This window comes from Procambarus clarkii, chromosome 9, assembly GCF_040958095.1.
Source record: "Procambarus clarkii isolate CNS0578487 chromosome 9, FALCON_Pclarkii_2.0, whole genome shotgun sequence".
In the NCBI taxonomy this organism is placed as follows: domain Eukaryota; kingdom Metazoa; phylum Arthropoda; class Malacostraca; order Decapoda; family Cambaridae; genus Procambarus; species Procambarus clarkii.
Genome location: NC_091158.1, coordinates 52,792,116 through 52,814,163, shown reverse-complemented (window position 1 = coordinate 52,814,163; position 22,048 = coordinate 52,792,116).

Here is a 22,048-nt window from a genome sequence, read left to right as displayed (position 1 = left end):
CTCTTTGGACCCACTTCTCAACCGTCAATCAACAGGTGTACAGGTTCCTGAGCCTATTGGGCTCTATCATATCTACACTTGAAACTGTGTATGGAGTCAGCCTCCACCACATTATATCCTAATGCATTCCATTTGTCAACCACTCTGACACTAAAAATGTTCTTTCTAATATCTCTGTGGCTCATTTGGGCACTCAGTTTCCACCTGTGTCCCCTAGTGCCTGTGCCCCTTGTGTTAAATAGCCTGTCTTTATCAACCCTGTTGATTCCCTTGAGAATCTTGAATGTGGTGATCATGTCCCCCGTAACTCTTCTGTCTTCCAACGAAGTGAGGTTTAATTCCCGTAGTCTCTCCTCATAGAGACTCCCGAACAGAGACAGAGCTTCTGAACTGGTCCAATGAGGTGGTAGAGGTACTTGGAATCAAGGTAGAAAATATGAATCTACTTATTATTTTAATATACAAACCGACAGATGCAACAGTTGAGGAATTCACTGAACAGATCCACAAAATAGAGAATATCCCTGATAACCTAGCAAACCCAGAACCAGATATCATCTTCCTCGGAGACTTCAATCTACCCTGTTTAAAATGGAGAATAGTAAGCAAAAACATCATAGCAGGAAATCAACCTGGAAATAACCAACCACAGGTCAGAGAACTACTGAGATTCTGTGACAAATTCTCGCTCAGTCAGCAGATTACAGAACCAACTAGGAACGAGAACACGCTGGACCTGATATCACGAACAATGAGGAGCTAATCAGAGACATTACTGTCTCAGACACTACGTACTCGGACCACAAGCTCATTGAAGTGCAAACTAACATTAATAACGGTAGTCGGCCCAAGAGAAACAACAAATGAGAAGGGTTATTCAATAAATTCAATTTTAATAATAAGAGGATAAACTGGGAGAAAATAAACAGGGAACTTACAAACATTCAATGGGAAAATGTTCTAAGAAATAGAAATCCTACACAAGGAATAGAAAAACTGACTTCTGAAGCATATCAAGTCTGTCTGAAACATGTTCCTTTGAGGAAAGCCAGAAATAGGTAAATGAAGAAAGAGAACGCAGACGACATTACAAAGGAAGGAAGAAATTAACGGAAATGCTTAAGCAGACACGACTCTCCATACAAAGAAGAAATAATTTAAACAGGGAGATTGAAGAAATCGAACAGAAACTGAAGCATTCCAATCAGACTGAAGAAAGGTAACTAGAACAGAAAGCAATTCAAGAAATAAAGAAAAACCCAAAATATTTTTTCGCATATGCTAAATCAAAAGCGAAAACCACTGCCATACTAAACATACTAGTTTACCTTGAAAAGCTTCATAGAAAACACCGACCTTACCTAAGCTTCTTAGTATGTTAAGATAAGCATCTTATTGCTTCGTAATTACAATTTTTATTTAACCTATTATAAGTATAGGTTATGTAATAATTGTAATTACGAAGGAATTAAATGCTTGTCTTAACATAATAAGAAGGTTAGGTAAGGTCGGTGTTTTCTATGAAGCTTTTCAAAGTAAACTAGTATGTTTAGTATGTCACATATGCACGTATTTATTAAGTCAATATTGATTATACGAAAGTGCGAGAACGGGTTGGACAAATGATAGGATGGATTACGAGAACCTTCAAGTCCAGAGATCCCATCACAATGGTTGTACTCTTCAAGTCACTTGTGTTGTTCCGTCTTGAGTACTGCTCAGTACTCACTTCCCCCTTCAGGGCAGGAGAGATTGCTGAAATAGAGGGAATACAGAGAACATACATGGCACACATAGACGAGATAAAGCACCTAAATTATTGGGATCGTCTCAAAGCTCTCCAAATGTACTCACTAGAAAGAAGACAAGAGAGATATCAAATAATATACACAAAGAAAATACTGTAGGGACAGGTCCCAAATCTGCACAGTAAAATAACAACGTACTGGAGTGAACGACATGGAAGGAAATGCAGAATAGAGCCAGTGAAGAGCAGAGGTGCCATGGGCACAATCAGAGAACACTGTATGAACATCAGAGGTCCACGGTTGTTCAACGTCCTACCAGCGAGCATCAGAAATATTGCAGGAACAACTGTGGACGTCTTCAAGAGGAAATTAGATTGTTTCCTTCAAGGAGTGCCGGACCAACGGGGCTATGGTGGGTATTTGGGCCTGCAGGCCGCTCCAAGCAACAGCCAGGTGGACCAAACTCTCACAAGTCAAGTCTGGCCTCGGGCCGGGCTTGGGGAGTAGAAGAACTCCCAGAACCCATTCAGCCAGGTATCAACCAGGTATCGTAGCTCATACCTCTCATTCTGGTGGCAAACCTTTGAACCTTTTCCAGTTTAGTCTTATGCTTGACTAGATATGGACTCCATGCTGGAGCCACATACTCCAGGATTGGTCTGACATATGTGGTATATAATGTTCTGAAAGATTCCTTACGCAAGTTTCTAAAGGCTGTTCTTATGTTAGCCAACCTGGCATATGCTGCTGATGTTATCCTCTTGATATGAGCTTCAGGGGACAGGTCTGGCATAATATCAACCCCCAGGTCTTTCTCTCTCTCTGACTCTTAAAGTATTTCATCGTCCAAATGATACCTTGTATCTGGTCTCCTGCTTCCTACCCCTAGCTTCATTACATTACATTTGCTTGGGTTAAACTCTAACAGCCATTTGATCGACCATTCCTGCAGCTTGTCCAGGTCTTCTTCATGCCTCAAGCTGTCCTCCTCTGTCTTAATCCTTCTCATAATTTTAGCGTCGTCAGCAAACATTGAAAGGAATGAGTCTATACCCTCTGGGTATAGACGAATATCAGAAACGAATATCAGAATATCAGCATTTACGAATATCAGAAACAGGATAGATTCGAGTACAGAGCCCTATGGGACTCCACTGGTGACTTCACGCCATTCTGAGGTCTCACCCCTCACTGTAACTCTCTGCTTCCTATTGCTTAAGTACTCCCTTATCCACTGGAGCGCCCTACCAGTTACTCCTGCCTGTTTCTCCAGCTTATGCATCAACCTTTTATGGGGTACTGTGTCAAAGGCTTTCCGACAGTCCAAAAAAATGCAGTCCGCCCATCCTTCTCTCTCTTGCTTAATCTTTGTCACCTGATCATAGAATTCTATCAAGCCTGTAAGGCAAGATTTACCCTCCCTGAACCCATGTTGATGGGTTGTCACGAAGTCTCTTCTCTCCAGATGTGTTACTAGGTTTTTCTCACAATCTTCTCCATCACCTTGCATGGTATACAAGTTAAGGACACTGGCCTGTAGTTCAGTGCCTCTTGTCTGTCACCCTTTGTGTATGTTGGTACTACATTAGCAGTCTTCCATATTTCTGGTAGGTCTCCCTTTTCCAGTGACCTACTATACACTATGGAGAGTGGCAAGCAAAGTGCTCCTGCACACTCTTTCAAAACCCATGGCGAGTTTCCTGTCCGGCCCAACAGCTCTTCTCACATCCAGCTCCAATAGGTGCTTCTTGATCTAATCTCTTGTAATTTCAAACCTTTCCAAGGTCACCTGGTTTGTTGCCACCTCTCCTAGTGCTGTGACATCTCCCTGTTCTATTGTAAAGACCTCCTGGAACCTCTTGTTGACTTCTTCACACACACCTCGTTGTCATTCTCTATGTACCTGTCCTCGCCCACCCTAAGTTTCATCACCTGTTATTTCACTGTTGTCTACCGCCTGATGTGACTGTGAAATAGCTTTGGTTCGGTCTTGGCTTTATTAGCTACATCATTTTCATACCTTTTCTCAGCTGCTCTTCTCACACTAGCATACTTGTTCCTGGTTCTCTGGTATCTCTCTCTACTTTCTGGTGTTCTGTTATTACGGAAGTTCCTCCATGACCTTTTGTTCAGCTTCTTTGCTTTCATACATTCCCTATTAAACCACGGATTCTTCATTTGCTTCTCTGTTTTTTCCCGTTGGGCTGGGACAAACCTGCTTACAGCTTTCTGACATTTTTGGGTGACATAGTCCATCATGTCTTGTACAGACTTGGTTCTGAGTTCTCTGTCCTAATGTATATCCCTTAAGAATTTATTCATCTCCTCAAAGTTTCCTTTTCGGTACGCCAGCCCTTTGTTTCCCAGTTCTTTTTTGGGGGGTGATAATTTCTATTTGAACCAGGAACTCAAAGCTCCATACACTATGATCACTCATAACCAAGGAGGCTTTCAACTTAACTTTCCTTATATCCGACTCATTTAGGGTAAATATCAGATCAAGCAAGGCTGGTTCATCCCCTCCTCTTATTCTTGTCGGTCCCTTGTCGTGTTGACTTAGAAAGTTTCTTGTTGCTACATCCAGCAGCTTAGCTCTCCATGTGTCTGGTCCTCCATGTGGGTCTCTGTTCCCCCAATCTATCTTCCCATGGCTGAAGTCTCCCATGATTAGTATTCTGGATCCGTTCCTGCTAGCCACAGAAGCTGCTCTCTCTATTATATTGATGATGGCCAAGTAGTTTTTATCAAATTTCTGTCTGGGTCTTCTGTCGATCGGTGGGGGTTTATATATGACTTCTACTATAATTTTCTGTCCTCCAGTTGCTATGGTGCCTGATATGTAGTCACTGAAACCTTCACAGTTCTGAATTGCCATCTCTTCAAAACTCCAACCTTCTCTTATTAGCAAAGCTACACCACCTCCTCCTCTCCCTTTCCTCTCTTTCCTCACTAGATAGTAGCCCTGTGGAAACACTGCATTTGTTATGGTTTTCGTTAGATTTGTTTCTGTGAGTGCTATTATGTCTTCTAGTGCCCATTCCCCGAGTTCACTTGTTTTATTTGTAATCCCATTTATGTTAGTGTACATTGCCTTGATGCTCACTTTCTTCTGTTCATTTTCTAGTCCCTTACTTGGCGAGCATTCTGCTGGTGTGGGAAGCTGTTCCCTGGGTGAGAAGATCTGTGAGGTGGTTTGCATGGTCTCAGAGGATTTTGGGGTTGGGGGTGGGGGTTTAAGGGAAGGGGGAACAGGTAAGGTGTGGGTTAAGGAGATAAGGGGGACATGGAGGATACGGGGTGAGGAGGAGGAAGGATAGGGAGGGTATGGGATGGAGGGGGAGGGGGAGGGGGTGTCAGGGGGGGAAAGGCGGGAGGGGGGCATGGTGGGAAAGGGTGATAGGGTCAGAATGGGGGGGGGGGAGGGAGGATGGGTGAGGATTTGGGTGGGGGCAGGTAGGGTGAGGGGAAGGGAGGGTTTCTATGCAGAGGGGGGTGGTGGTGTTGACCTCCCCTCTGGTGTTGCTGGGATGCTGGTTGTGGGTTCCCCTCTTATCTCTGGGACTGTTGTGTTGGGGTCTGCAAATTCCTGGTTTAGTGTGGTGGGGTGTGTGGTAGTGTGGTGGGGTGTGTGGTAGAGTGGTGGGGTGTGTGGTAGAGTGGTGGGGTGCATGGTAGTATGGTGAGGTTGTGTGGTATTGTGATGGGGTGTGTGATAGTGTGGGTGGGTGTGTGGTTGTGTGGTGGGGTGTGTGGTAGTGTGGTGGGGTGTGAGGTAGAGTGGTGGGGTTGTGTGGAAGTGTGGTGGGGTGTATGGTAGTGTGGTGAGGTTGTGTGGTATTGTGATGGGGTGTGTGATAGTGTCTGTGGTAGTGTGGATGGGTGTGTGGTAGTGTGGATGGGTGTGTGGTAGTGTGTTGGGGTGTGTGGTAGAGTGTGTGGTAGTGTTGTAGTGTGGCGGGGTGTGTGGTAGAGTGGTGGGGTGTGTGGTAGTGTGGTGGGGTGTGTAGTATGTGGTGGTAAGTGTTATGATCTCAGCCTACAGGAGAAACGAGTCTCCCTCCTTGAGAGTTATTCATCAAGCCTGACCTGATTAGAAGGTCTAGCAAATATTGAGGTGATAACGCATATGTAAAATAGTTGCTTGGATATGTATAACAGTTTGAGATTATGGGCAATGAAGGAGAAAACAGATAAATGACTGGCTAGGAGAGGTGGACATTTTGCTGGAGGCGTGAGGCTCGCTTCCGAAGGACCTTGACCTCACTTGAGTGCCAGACATCGCAGGGAAAAGCCGCGCTCCGTTTGAGCTCCCGCCAGAAGGGAACCCCTAGTGATATATCTCGAAGAGAAGAGAAGTGTGTAGACGTGCCAGCTGTGGAACCGAGCTGGGAACGTTGTGGTCTCAAGTCCTGGTCGACGAAGTGTTTATTAAATCGCCCAGAGGCATTATTGTGGGCCGTGGAAGCGCCGTGACCAGACGCCGTCAGAGGGAGAAGCGCCCTCGACCAGTTAATCTGTGGTAAGCACGATATACGCCAGTTCATAGTGATTGCTTGTAGTTGGTCGTGTGCCCAGCGACAGTAGCGATGTTTATTTATAAGTTAGACATGTTTTAATAAGGCAGAAAGCCTGAAATAGGAGAGTGAAGAGGGAGGAACACGGAGCGACGTCCGTCCCCTCTGAGCTCTGACAGGCGACTGAGGGAGCCCGGCTCCTGACGGAGGAAGACCCTCCCAGCGAGTGAGGACCGCCGCCGGGCGAGGTGGAGTATGGACCCGCCCAAAACGGGGGAGTTCACTCTCACTGTATGTAGAGGACAGATAGAGGTTGGAGACAAACATATTGTGTTATTATTTTTGTTTATGTGTTAAAGGGGAAACAATTTTATTGGAGTGTCGATGGGTTGCAGGTTTGTCTTTGGGGAAGAAGTTGCTGAGAACTTCGAAGCCTGCAGATGAAGTAGCTGATGAGACTCCAAGGTAGTGAAGCAGAGGACCTCGAGCTGTGAGAAGCAGTGAAGAGGAGTGTCACGTGCTTCTGTAGAGGTGGAGAAGCACCATAGTTGCTTGAGGAAACTTCATGGTGTAGCAGCCAGGAGAGCTGTGGAGGAACCTAACAGAAGGGTGAAGCACCGTAGTTGCTCAAGGAAACTTCATGATAGCAGCCTGAAGGAGCTGCAGAGGATCCTGGTAGTGAAGCCCGGAAGAAACTGAAGATATCAGGGTAGTGAACTTCCAGAGGTGGAAGGGGAAGTTCTGGTGGATTACTTGTAGGGAGTTGATAGTGTTTGGTTGTCATTGGTGTGCAAGACGCAGTGAGAGGTGAGTGGTTGTTTGCATTCTTATGTCAAGGAGTGTTTTATACTGAAGTTTAGAGTTACAGTCGTAGGCTGGATTACCTACAGATGTATGCGTTCTAGGACTGATAGAGTGATCGATTGATCATTGTTGTGTATCAATGAACATTTATACTGATATATGTTATTGCATGCAAATCCTGATTTTCTTTGTACACATTTATAGATACATATATATATTCTCTTGCTGATGGTGCAACAGTGTATGTAGACTTGATCAACTTGAGGAGGTTGATGGTATCAGGTGGTGAACCAGGAGATAGGATACCACTTGATAAGCTGATGGTAGAGTTCTGGTTGTGTTGGAGAGCAACCTGATTGTGATATTATAGAGTATAGGATTCATTATTATTATATGTGTGTATGTATCGTGTATGTGCTTTGTCCAGTAAATGTATCCCAATTTGCTGGTGTTTGCCCTTGTCCTAGTGAGGCTTCCCAGGAAGTAGTAAAGAAGGAGAGAGAGAGAGAAAGAACCAAGAACCACTGCTGTGGACAGGGTAGAGGGTAGTACTAATAAGCCAAAAGGGGATCGAGGAGATCATATTACCTAAGGAGAGAGTGGGGAGTCACAGCGGCTCGAGTGGGTGTGTGCACGTGACAACGAGGCTAGGTGTGGGAGCCGCATCCCCTAAATGTGTGACGTTGAGCCCCTCTCCAAGAACCTCAAGCGCCAAGGGTGATCTCCTAGTGAAGTATAAGCACTCTACCGAGTTGTGGGTTGGGTTGTCCGTAGAGAAGGATCAACGACGACAACACCAACCAACCCACAGACTATAAAAAATTGGGGGCCCGTCCGGGAGAGCGAACTGACACACCCACACCATGTCCAAGAGTGGATTTGTACACCCTTGCTGAAATAGATAAACTGTGTGACCGCATGTGTATATTCTCTCTCTTGGGAAGACTCACAGGACAAGATGGAGAAGGTGCAAGCGTTTGTGGAGTCAGGCAAGCCTGAGGACTTGGAAGGTTGCACGAGGGATCAATTGAAACAAATAGCAGAAAAATGTGGCATTAGGTTGAAAGCATCTAAAGTAGCTGGGATGAAGGATGAGATCCTGAGGCAGTTAAGAGCCAAAAATGAAGCGGCAGAGCAAGGAGCCCAAAAAGGAGCTGAAAGTGGAAAGGAGGATGATGGGCAGGATGAAGTGAGATCCCAGGGATCAAGTAGGAGTAGCAGGAGTAGCCGCAGTAGCAGGAGTAGCCGAAATAGGAGCTTGGAGAGGTTCCAGTTAGAGCTCCAGATGCAGCAACAACGAGAGGACAAGGAGAGACAGTTCCAGCTGGAAAAGATGTAATTAGAACTCCAGATAAAAGAGAAAACCAGGCTGGAAGTAGAAAAAGAGAAAACCAGGCTGGAAGTTGAGAGAGCAAGACTAGAGGTGGAGAAAGAAAAAGAGAAAACCAGAATAAGAGAACTGGAGTTGGAACAGGAGAAAGAAAAAGAAAAACTGGAGGTCGAAAAAGAGAAAACAAAACTAGAGGTCGAAAAAGAAAAAGAGAGAACAAAACAATTGCAGATAAAAGCGAACAGAACCTTGGCTGAGCAAAGGATTGAACATGGGTTGCCAGAGAGCACCACCCAGGTATCACACCCACCAGATGTTAGGGTTAGGGAGAAGGACATTCCCTTGTTTGTGCCCGAAGAGGCAGAGAGCTTCTTCGAGCATTTTGAAAAAGTAGCCAGTATCAAGGAGTGGCCACAGGAGGAATGGGCCCAGCTGGTCCAGTTAAGATTGACCGGTGCAGCCAGGGAGGCATACACCCAATTGTCACTGGAAGAGTGCCAGGATTATGCCACAGTAAAGAGCAGCATATTGCGCTCGTTTCAGTTAACCCCAGAAGCTTATAGGAAGCGCTTCAGAGAAATGAAGGTTGGAGCATGTACGTTTGCTGAGACAGCAAGAGATCTGGAAAGACGATTCCAGAAATGGATTGAGGCTGCTGGAGTTGGATCTTACGCTGACCTGAAGCAACTGATGGTCATGGAGAAGTTTTTGGAGATGATGCATCCCGAAACAAAGTTCAAGATCCAAGAAGCAGGGATAAAGGAGGTGAAAGATGCCGCAGATAGGGCGGATATGATTACCGAAGCATACAAGAGCTTGAGGGAGAACAGAGTGAGAAGCGAGGCGAGACGCAGCAATGGCAGACCCAGTGGAGTCTGGGGAGGAAGAAATTATGAGAGACCCAGAAGAGTCTGGGATGAGAAAAATTTTGATAAATGGGCAGATAAAAGTAAGTACCCTAAAACTCAAAAGAGTAGGTCGCGCACTTCGTCTGAAAGTGAAGATGGAGGAGCAAAACGAGAAACTGATCGTTATCCAGGAAATCAAGAGTCCAGTAAAGCTCCACAGAGTACGAGTAGTACGTCTGGCCCGAGGAACTCCAATACGAGTGGGCAGAGTCAGAGCTACTCTGGTACGTATAGGAGAGATTTCTCCCAGATGAGATGTTACCAATGTAACGGATTGGGTCACGTGATACGAGATTGTCGACAGGGCAAGAGAGTTGTGACCCTGGCCATGTGTGACCCCCGAGGTAAATATACTAATGTGTTCCGAGACAAACCACAGAAGATGAACTTAGTGAACGAGAGGTATAGGCCGTTCATGAGCAAAGGTTGGATCAGTGTAGGAGGCCAACCTGAGGTAGAAGTTGGTATTTTAAGAGATACCTGAGCTAATCAGAGCTTGATTACGAGAAGCCTGATTGGGAATGATCGACGGTTAGCTGGCAGGAGTAAGATGAGAGTATATGGGTTGTTGTCTGAGAGTGACATGCCCGTATGCATTGTCCAGCTAAGGTCGGAATATGTGTCGGCAGAGGTGATGTTGGGAGTGTGCCCCTACATACCTGTTCCAGGAGTCCAAGTGATCCTGGGGAATGACTTGTGCGGAACAAAGGTGTTGCCAAGAGTCATAGCGGAGACTGTGCCAGAGGAGTGCCCAGAAGGCCACGGCACGGGTGGGACACCTGAAGTGTGAACCTGACTGACATCCGAGGAGATGCATCAGGAGACCGCCAAGCCATTGAGTACCCTGTCTCGGTAGTGACGAAGGCAGAGGTGGCCGACGAGGAAGACACTGGAGAAGGTGAGACAGTGTCGATTCAGCCGATGGAAGATATCGACGTAGACATAGTGTGGCTGTTTGATGAAGGTCCAGCCCAGGAAAATGGAGTCTCGGTGAGGTCAAAAGTGAAGATGGCCCAGCCGAAGAAGAATACTGTGAAGAGAGTTGACCTGAGTAGAGCCCAGACTGCTGAAATTAAGAGTCGGAAGGCGAATGCAACTGTGCTGAGTAGGAATGAGGAAGGATGTGGACAGACTGAGAATGGGAGTAGAGCGTCAAGTTGTCCACGAGCACAGAGGCATAGGGATAGTGGAGTTAAGTTGTTTGAGATGTCAAGAGTTGGCATGTTTCACAGAAAACGTGGAGGAGAGATGGTGAAGAGTAATAGCCGAGAAAATGAAAGGAGAAGAGACAGTATGTGTGGAGAGATGCTTACGAGCACTTTGGGAGAGGCAAAGCGACATGTATGGTCGAGTGCTGTTGGATGTAGTACAGTGCCCGAAGAAACTTTTAGGGAACGAAGAAGAGTTGAAGAAGAAGAAATGGAGTAGTATAGAAGTGATAAATGTGGGAAGAGGAAGATGATACAAGCATGCAGGAATAGAAGAAAGCCGAGGACTCGATGGAAGTCAAACAGGATGAGGTCTCGGATAAATGAGACGAAAGGGAGGATCGTCGGTGAAGACGAGGGAGTGAAGTATGATGAAAGGAGACGGAAGTATAATGGAAGTGTGAAGATGACAGAGGAGGTACAGACAGGAGATGTCTGACTCTGGACGTGAAGAGAAGAAGACGAGGAAACGGAGGGTGGAAACAATAAGTAGAGTGGACCGATGGAGTGCAGGCGTCCAAGGAGGACAGCCTAGCCAAGAGGTGCCAGAGAAGTCAGATCGTTTATGAGAAGATCATGTTTCTGGCGAGTTGTGAGCCAGATGTTGGAAGGTGCAACGAACTAATTGTAGACTCCTAAGGGAGTATATCGGGTGAAGAACGAGACAGTGCGGTGGCGGATGTATTATCTCGAGCCTAGCCACTAGAATAACTCTCAAAAATAAGGGGAGGGGAGTGTTATGATCTCAGCCTACAGGAGAAACGAGTCTCCCTCCTTAAAAGTTATTCATCAAGCCTGACCTGATTAGAAGGTCTAGCAAATATTGAGGTGATAACGCATATGTAAAATAGTTGCTTGGATATGTATAACAGTTTGAGATTATGGGCAATGAAGGAGAAAACAGATAAATGACTGGCTAGGAGAGGTGGACATTTTGCTGGAGGCGTGAGGCTCGCTTCCGGAGGACCTTGACCTCACTTGAGTGCCAGACATCGCAGGGAAAAGCCGCGCTCCGTTTGAGCTCCCGCCAGAAGGGAACCCCTAGTGATATATCTCGAAGAGAAGAGAAGTGTGTAGACGTGCCAGCTGTGGAACCGAGCTGGGAACGTTGTGGTCTCAAGTCCTGGTCGACGAAGTGTTTATTAAATCGCCCAGAGGCATTATTGTGGGCCGTGGAAGCGCCGTGACCAGACGCCATCAGAGGGAGAAGCGCCCTCGACCAGTTAATCTGTGGTAAGCACGATATACGCCAGTTCATAGTGATTGCTTGTAGTTGGTCGTGTGCCCAGCGACAGTAGCAATGTTTATTTATAAGTTAGACATGTTTTAATAAGGCAGAAAGCCTGAAATAGGAGAGTGAAGAGGGAGGAACACGGAGCGACGTCCGTCCCCTCTGAGCTCTGACAGGCGACTGAGGGAGCCCGGCTCCTGACGGAGGAAGACCCTCCCAGCGAGTGAGGACCACCGCCGGGCGAGGTGGAGTATGGACCCGCCCAAAACGGGGGAGTTCACTCTCACTGTATGTAGAGGACAGATAGAGGTTGGAGACAAACATATTGTGTGATTATTTTTGTTTATGTGTTAAAGGGGAAACAATTTTATTGGAGTGTCGATGGGTTGCAGGTTTGTCTTTGGGGAAGAAGTTGCTGAGAACTTCGAAGCCTGCAGATGAAGTAGCTGATGAGACTCCAAGGTAGTGAAGCAGAGGACCTCGAGCTGTGAGAAGCAGTGAAGAGGAGTGTCACGTGCTTCTGTAGAGGTGGAGAAGCACCATAGTTGCTCGAGGAAACTTCATGGTGTAGCAGCCAGGAGAGCTGTGGAGGAACCTAACAGAAGGGTGAAGCACCGTAGTTGCTCAAGGAAACTTCATGATAGCAGCCTGAAGGAGCTGCAGAGGATCCTGGTAGTGAAGCCCGGAAGAACCTGAAGATATCAGGGTAGTGAACTTCCAGAGGTGGAAGGGGAAGTTCTGGTGGATTACTTGTAGGGAGTTGATAGTGTTTGGTTGTCATTAGTGTGCAAGACGCAGTGAGAGGTGAGTGGTTGTTTGCATTCTTATGTCAAGGAGTGTTTTATACTGAAGTTTAGAGTTACAGTCGTAGGCTGGATTACCTACAGATGTATGCGTTCTAGGACTAATAGAGTGATCGATTGATCATTGTTGTGTATCAATGAACATTTATACTGATATATGTTATTGCATGCAAATGCTGATTTTCTTTGTACACATTTATAGATACATATATATATTCTCTTGCTGATGGTGCAACAGTGTATGTAGACTTGATCAACTTTAGGAGGGATGATGGTATCAGGTGGTGAACCAGGAGATAGGATACCACTTGATAAGCTGATGGTAGAGTTCTGGTTGTGTTGGAGAGCAACCTGATTGTGATATTATAGAGTATAGGATTCATTATTATTATATGTGTGTATGTATCGTGTATGTGCTTTGTCCGGTAAATGTATCCCAATTTGCTGGTGTTTGCCCTTGTCCTAGTGAGGCTTCCCAGGATAATTGAAACGTGTGGGCAGCACAAATACCTTGGAGTTGGTATTAACAGTGACATTGTAAATGATCTACACCGTAGGTTAAAAGAAAGACTAAAACCATTGAGAACACTTACTGGTAAGAATATTGGTATCAATATTAAATATGCTAGACTATTCTATATGATGTTTGTTAGATCTCTCGTTGATTATAATGCTCTGCACTTAATTAATTTCCCCTCCTCTGTGTTGGACAAACTTGAAGTAATACAGAACGAGGCCATGAGGATAATTCTTGGTGCCCCAAGATGCACAAGAATCATCAACATGAGGGAAGAACTGAAGTTTCCAACCATACTAGAGAGAATAATGCAAGTTAACACTACCTTCTGTCTTAAAGTCATGAGAGATCCTACATCTCCTACATTGCTCAGAGACAAATTATTTAGTGCTGTTAACACCCTTTTGACTGGTGCCGACATACCAACTCACTCCTTTTATGATAATTGGCTGAGAAACAATGCTTACAATCTCATTAAACTTAACATTCCTTTTAAGTGCAATCTACCAGTCTCTGATATTCCTCTTTATCTGTACCCCACCATTCAAGTATCATACACACCTGTCACCAAGAAAGATAATGAGAATCTTGCTCTACTCAAAGCTGTCACTCTTGAAACAATTGCCTCCTCCATCGAGAGTCTAAGATCTCACGAGCACTGTGTCTACACCGACGGCTCAGTCCAGTCTTCTACTGGACGGACTGCAGCGGCATGTAGGTTCTATAGAAATAATATTTGCACAAAGTCTGTCAGTGTCAGGCTAAACAACTGGCTGACCTCCACACAAGCAGAACTAGCAGCATTACATTTAGCAACCAGCACATTAAAAAATATTGGAGGAGGAATAATATTCTGCGATTCAAAGTCTGCTCTTCAAGCAATCGAAAACTTCTCTTGGAAGATCGACAGCAAGAACCTCATACTCCCAATTATAAATGACCTAATTGATGCACAGAGTAAAGGGTCTCGAATTTCCTTTGTATGGATACCTTCACACATAAATATAACCCATCATAATGAGACAGACATTGCAGCCAAATTAGCGTGTAACAAGTTTGAAGTTGAATTAGATCTAGGTATCCCTATCTCTGCTGTCAAAACTGTATTGGTCCAAACATTCAGATCTGATAGGAAAGAACTTACTGACTCCCAACGACCTGAAAGTACTAGTATAAAAAGCTATGATTTGTTCAGATCTGAAACCTACATCTATGGACAGCACAAAACGTCCACTAGACTGTGCGACACAGTGGTTGCAAGGATCAGGTTGGGTTACCGTTACCTGTGGCAGGTGGCCGCAGGTGACGGGTCTCCCAATCCTGAGCACTCCAGTTGCAAACTCTGTGAGCAGGAACTACGGCATGATCTCCCGCACTACATCACTGAATGCCCAATTATTAGACCTTTCAGACCAGTTGGCATGAGGTACCTGGAGCTTTGCAATTACTTTATTCACTCTCGTATTCTTGAAGATATCCTCACAGTATACCCAAAATTTGCCAGTGCAGGCTATTAAACACATGACTCTGTATGACTAACCATCCTGCGAGATGGGGACTTGTATTACCACTGCTACCTTATTCAATCTTGTGTTGTTGATATCCTCAAAATGCATCCGGAGTCTGCCAGTGCAGACCGCTAATCACATGCCTCTGTATGACTAACCATCCTGTGTGATGGGGATTTTATAGCATCACCTAGTTAGTTTTTTTTTTTTTGACACACTGTACTCCACTTCATATAGTCTAGGGTAGCTGCACTAATGCAGATGTACCTAATATGTTAATAAAAAAAAAAAAAAAAAAAACCAACCCACAGACTATAAAATATGTGTGGTAGTGTGGTGGGGTGTGTGGTAGTGTGGTGGGGTTGTGTGGTAGTGGTGGGGTGTGTGGTAGTGTGGTTGGGTGTGTAGTAGTGTGGTGGGGTGTGTGTGGTAGGGTCATTAGGTGTGTGGTAGTGTGGTGGGGTGTGTGGTAGTGTGGTGGGGTGTGTGGTAGTGTGGTAGTGTGGTGGGGTGTGTGGTAGTGTGGTGGGGTATGTGGTAGTGTGGAAGGGTTGTGTGTTAGTATTTCGGGCAAGACAATATCACCACTGTTATTTTCTTGAGGTTATCTTGAGATGATTTCGGGGCTTTTTAGTGTCCCCGCGGCCCGGTCCTCGACCAGGCCTCTACCCCCAGGAAGCAGCCCGTGACAGCTGACTAACACCCAGGTACCTATTTTACTGCTAGGTAACAGGGGCACAGGGTGAAAGAAACTCTGCCCAATGTTTCTCGCCGGGGCCTGGGATCGAACCCAGGACCACAGGATCACAAGTCCAGCGTGCTGTCCGCTCAGGCCGACCGGCTCCCAGTCGGCCGTCTCGTCACGTCACTGTTGCTCTCGTCACAAATATTAAATTATCAAATAAGAACTGGTGAGATGTCGGATATTTTATTGGTGATATATTCTTAACAATTTTAATTTGATCTTCTAATTTAGGGTGGAAAATTTAGGGTGGAAAATAGTTTTCCATAATATATATAGTCGGTACACGTCACTAGTATATACAAATATTTTTCTTTAACAGCTTATTTCAATATCTTACATAAAGTACTGGAATAGTGATGGTTTATGTATAATAACAATTGTGGTATCTGTTGACAGGCAGTACAGCCCTTCACATGGCAGTCAGAGGTGGTCACGACAACACTGTGAAGGTCCTCCTCGACGCTGGAGCAGACGTCAACGCTACAGATGATAGAGGTAAGAGTCATACTTATGGACCCCAAAATTATATAGCACTCATGTCACACAACACACCACACTTATCATGTGACAAAATGCAATATTTATATATTGTAATTTTACCAAAGTAGAGATATTGTAATTTTACCAAAGGAGAGAATGACTGTCTGTTTATAGTAGGAGGTCAAACTTTTCAAATAAAATATTGTCTTAAAGTATTCTGACCATTATTCACTGATTTTATGAAAATTAAGAGTAATTTCCTGTTGTGAATATTTTGGCCGTACTAGCATCAAACAGACAATTCTCTCTCAGCGTCAACAGTTTCTCAAGCAACTGCTCTATACTAGAGTAAGGGTAACTATTGTGTTTTAGTACTTCACACCACTGAGCTGCTCCCACTGCCGACCACCACACTTAGACTATTGTATTTTTATAAGAGGCAGAAAGGGAGAGAGACACAGAGAAACTCAGAAACAGAAACACAGCAGGAGACAGAGCGAGACAGAGAGAGAGAGGCAGAGACAAAGATAGAGGAAGAGAATGAAACAGACAGTAGGCAAAAGAATGGATGGATAGACGAATAGGCGCATGAATAAATAGATAAGCCATAGGAGCCGTGATGAGGATTCGAACCTATGTGCTGTGAGTTATCAGGCCCCCACTCTCTCTGTGTAATTTATTTCTGTGTTATAAATAGGTAAATATATGGATAGATAGGTAGACAGATGAATAATTGGATGGAGGGATAAGTGGTTGGATATATAGATAGATAGGTAAAAAGTAGATGGATGGACAGAAAAAATGGATGGGTAGAGAGATGAATAGATGGATGGATGTATAGGTTTAGTGATGAAAAGATGGATGAATGAATAGGTAGAAAGATGAATAGACGAATAATTAGATGGATAGGTAGATGGAAATATAAGTGGGTGGATAGATGGGTAGAAAGATGAGTTAGTGCATGGATAGATAGATAGATAGATGAATAGATAGGATAGAAAAATAGATGGATAGAAAAACAGATTGATTGATAGAAAACTTGATGGATATATTGCTTGAAGGATAGATGGCTGCACACATGAATGGAAAGAATGATAGGTGGATGGATAGATGATATATATATTTGGATAGATTGACAAAAAGATTAATAGATGATAAGGCAGATGGACAGATACACGAATAGACGTATGGAGAGAATGATAGATGGATAGATAGATATATGGATGGCAAGATAGATATATGGATGGCAAGATAGGTACATGGATGGATTGATGAATATATCATAAATGAATGGATAGATTGTTGGTTAAATAGATGGATAGGTAGACTGAGAGATAGATGATCTATAGATGATAGAAGAACATGAATAGCTAGATGGAAAGATTGATGGATGGATTGATAGATGGAATGCTGGATAAGTAGATGGATAGATGGAATGAATGATGTATAGATGATATATGGTATAGATATATAGATGGAAGGATTGATAGATGAATGAATAGATAAAAGAAGATAGGTGGATAGATATATAGATGGAGAGATGGAAGACAGACAGTCAGACCGAGACCACGATGGGTGACCCTTCTAGTACATACTATAAGAGAGAAGATTGTTTGTGTGTTCCAAGGTGGAGGCCACATGGTACTGGCTGGCCTCGCCCAAACTGGCAGAGAGAATGGTCTGGTGACCGGGATGAACACTGGAGTGGTCGGGGTCGCCAGGAGTACAAAAGGAACAGCTTGCCAGTGACACATTCAGGCCCCCATGAAGGGTTTTGGCACTGTCCGACAGTTGCACAGCTAAATATTTTCAAAACAAACATAAATATTCATATTAGTAATATACTCCATTATTCACTGATTTCGGGAACATTAACAGAACTTTTAATTAATTTGCACATGCTTAAAAAGATCACTTTTCCACAGCATGAAAGGTTTCTCAAGCGACCGATCTTTGCCATAGTAAGGGGTAACTACTCTTGTTTAAGCATTTGACACCACTGAGCTCCTCTCACTGTTGACACTGTCACGAACTGGGTGGTGAGTGGCGGTGAACTTTCAAATGTTGTCTAGGGGAATAAATGATTTTACTTCAGCCTGGGGGAAATCAACGAGTAAGGAATCAGCCTAGTACAAAAGACAGAATTTATATATATATATATATATATATATATATATATATATATATATATATATATATATATATATATATATTTATGTATATATATATATATATATATATATATATATATATATATATATATATATATATATATATATATATATATATATATATATATATATATATATATATATATATTGGTGTATACAGGCAGCAGGTTTTCTTTCAAACATGTTTCATTGAATATGACCGCATATTCTGTATTTATTATTTTCTGGTTTAGGGCTTCTATCCCTCTAATTATTTTCTTAGCATCAGGGCTTAATTGAAATAGGAGTTCTCCAAAACTCATTTTCGTACTTTTAAGGTGAAGAAAAGAAGTGATTTACTATAGAGTGTATTACACTTATTTGTATAATTTGCACGACGTTTCGAACCTCCATGGTTCATTCTCAAGTGAACAGATCTTACAATACTAGTTGATTTTATACCCGCATTAGGTCAGGTGATAATACAATGAAGGTGAAAACATGGGGGGATACATAAGGGATAAACATAGGGGCTGCAGAAGGCTTATTGGCCCATACGAGGCATCTCCTATCTAAACACAAAGATTAATCCAGTGTAATTGGCCTGTTATGTTGGACATTGTCTTCTGTGTTGGCATCGATATGTTCTTGTCTTGTCCTTACTCTCATGGTGGGTAGAGTAAATAGTTCCATGATTTGGGTGTTCATGGTAGGTCGCTCTATTCTTATGTGAATTGCCTCAAGAATTTGTAATCTTCTTGAATCTTGGGTTTTGTCTATTATGCAAGTATTCTTGTTCAACATTTCTCTTGTTAGAGTAATGTCATGGGCTTGTCTCATGTGATTCCTAGGGGCACCAGATTGAAGATGGCATGTCAAACGCCTCGTCAGCTTGGTCGACGTCATACCTATGTACTTACATTGAAGGTTACATCCTTCGTGGGGGCAAGTGTACATGTATACAACGCTTGACTGCTGTAGAGGGTTCTCCGTCGGCTTCGGGCTGTTTTTGATAAGGAGTTCGGAAGTTTTCTTGGTTTTGTAGAATATTATCAGGTTTATGTTTTGGTTAGGAGTAGTGCTTTTTACTCCTTTACGGATTATTTCTTTCATTATTCTTTCCTCTTTTATATGTTCACTGTGCATGGTTGATTTGTAATATAATTTTATTGGGGGTGTTGTGGTTTCTGTTCTAGGTTCTGAATTATACCAACGGTCCAAGTGTCTTCTTATAGAAGCGTTTATTTCCGCGTTGCTATATCCGTTGTTCACCAATACCTGAGTTACTCTTTCAAACTCTCTACTCACGTTGCTCCATTCAGAGCAGTGGGTAAGCGCTCGACGAATATAAGCATTGAGAACACTGGCTTTGTATCTTTGGGGGCACTCACTTCTACCGTTCAGGCATAATCCTATGTTGGTGGGCTTGGTATATACGTTGGTGCTTAAAGAGGTTCCTGTTTTTGTTATTAGTACATCCAAGAATGGCAGACTGTTATTTTCACTATTTTCATGTGTAAATCGGAGTACTGACTCTCTCTCTAGGTGTCTTTTTAGGTCAATTAGTTCATCTGAGTGTTTTACTATTACGAATATGTCATCTACATAACGGCAGTATACAGTTGGTTTTTGTCTGCTACTGAAGACCCTATCTTCGATGGTTCCCATATAAAAATTAGCAAATAAAACTCCTAAGGGGGAGCCCATTGCTACTCCGTCTATTTGTAAATACATGTCTCCTTGTGGACTGATGAAGGGGGCTTCCTTTGTACATGCTTCGAGAAGACTTTTCAAGTGTGGCTCAGGTATGTCTAATTTGGGGGTGCTCTCGTCTCTGTATACTCTGTCCAGTATCATTCCTATGGTTGTGTCGACTGGGACGTTGGTAAAAAGGGATTCAACGTCCAGGGAAGCGATGATTCCATCGGGCTGGGTAGATTTGATCAATTCTAGGAAATCTGCTGATGATTGTAGACTAAACTTACTTGGAGTGTATGGAGTTAGGAGTTCATTGAGTTTCTTTGCCAGGTGATAAGTTGGGGTTGGTATTTGGCTGATTATAGGGCGTAGTGGGTTACCTGGTTTATGCGTCTTAACATTGCCGTAGGCATATCCTAAGCCATAGTCGCCTTGAAGTTTATTGAAATGCACACTACCTTTCTTTGCGTTGATTGCTGTAATTGTTTTGTTTACTTTCCGCTTAAGGTCTTCTACGGGGTTCCTCGTGATTCGTTGAAATTTGGAGTCGTCACTTAGGATGTCGCTAATTTTGTTCATGTATTCATGGGTAGGAATCAATACATATGCTGCTGTTTTGTCGGCTTTTCTTATTGTTACGTCTTTCAGATTTTTTAGTTGTTTCGCTGCTTCTTTGAGTCGTGGGGTTAAGATTGTAGATGAATATGTTCCTCGTTTTTTCCCTGCTTCTGCAAGTAGTTCAGCTTGAAGTGTGTCAGTGGTGATGACTTTTTTGTTGTCTTCTAGCTTATGGATATCGTCCAGAAGCATTTCGATTTCCAGGCGTTTTTGATGCATCTTTGGTTTAGATAAGAATTGACAATTTAGACCAAGATTTAAGAGGTCTCGTTGGTCCTGGGTAAGATCATAAGAAGTCAGGTTAAAGTAGCCATCTTTAGGACGAGGGATTTTTAGCTGTCCACCGTTTAGGGATGTTAACTTACGGAGTGTCTTTGTTTCTACAAGAGTTTTATGTTGTTGTTTCAGGTTAAATAGTTCACTGTTGATGGTTTGCTTGAGTTGGATAGGGATGTCGAACTGGGTCCATTTGCTTAACAGATGCTCCGCCTGCTCTATAAAGGTTTGGAGGGCTTCCTTCTTCTTGTTTAGTTGATGCCGAATGAGCAACAACAACAACATAAAACTCTTGTAGAAACAAAGACACTCCGTAAGTTAACATCCCTAAACGGTGGACAGCTAAAAATCCCTCGTCCTAAAGATGGCTACTTTAACCTGACTTCTTATGATCTTACCCAGGACCAACGAGACCTCTTAAATCTTGGTCTAAATTGTCAATTCTTATCTAAACCAAAGATGCATCAAAAACGCCTGGAAATCGAAATGCTTCTGGACGATATCCATAAGCTAGAAGACAACAAAAAAGTCATCACCACTGACACACTTCAAGCTGAACTACTTGCAGAAGCAGGGAAAAAACGAGGAACATATTCATCTACAATCTTAACCCCACGACTCAAAGAAGCAGCGAAACAACTAAAAAATCTGAAAGACGTAACAATAAGAAAAGCCGACAAAACAGCAGCATATGTATTGATTCCTACCCATGAATACATGAACAAAATTAGCGACATCCTAAGTGACGACTCCAAATTTCAACGAATCACGAGGAACCCCGTAGAAGACCTTAAGCGGAAAGTAAACAAAACAATTACAGCAATCAACGCAAAGAAAGGTAGTGTGCATTTCAATAAACTTCAAGGCGACTATGGCTTAGGATATGCCTACGGCAATGTTAAGACGCATAAACCAGGTAACCCACTACGCCCTATAATCAGCCAAATACCAACCCCAACTTATCACCTGGCAAAGAAACTCAATGAACTCCTAACTCCATACACTCCAAGTAAGTTTAGTCTACAATCATCAGCAGATTTCCTAGAATTGATCAAATCTACCCAGCCCGATGGAATCATCGCTTCCCTGGACGTTGAATCCCTTTTTACCAACGTCCCAGTCGACACAACCATAGGAATGATACTGGACAGAGTATACAGAGACGAGAGCACCCCCAAATTAGACATACCTGAGCCACACTTGAAAAGTCTTCTCGAAGCATGTACAAAGGAAGCCCCCTTCATCAGTCCACAAGGAGACATGTATTTACAAATAGACGGAGTAGCAATGGGCTCCCCCTTAGGAGTTTTATTTGCTAATTTTTATATGGGAACCATCGAAGATAGGGTCTTCAGTAGCAGACAAAAACCAACTGTATACTGCCGTTATGTAGATGACATATTCGTAATAGTAAAAGACTCAGATGAACTAATTGACCTAAAAAGACACCTAGAGAGAGAGTCAGTACTCCGATTTACACATGAAAATAGTGAAAATAACAGTCTGCCAT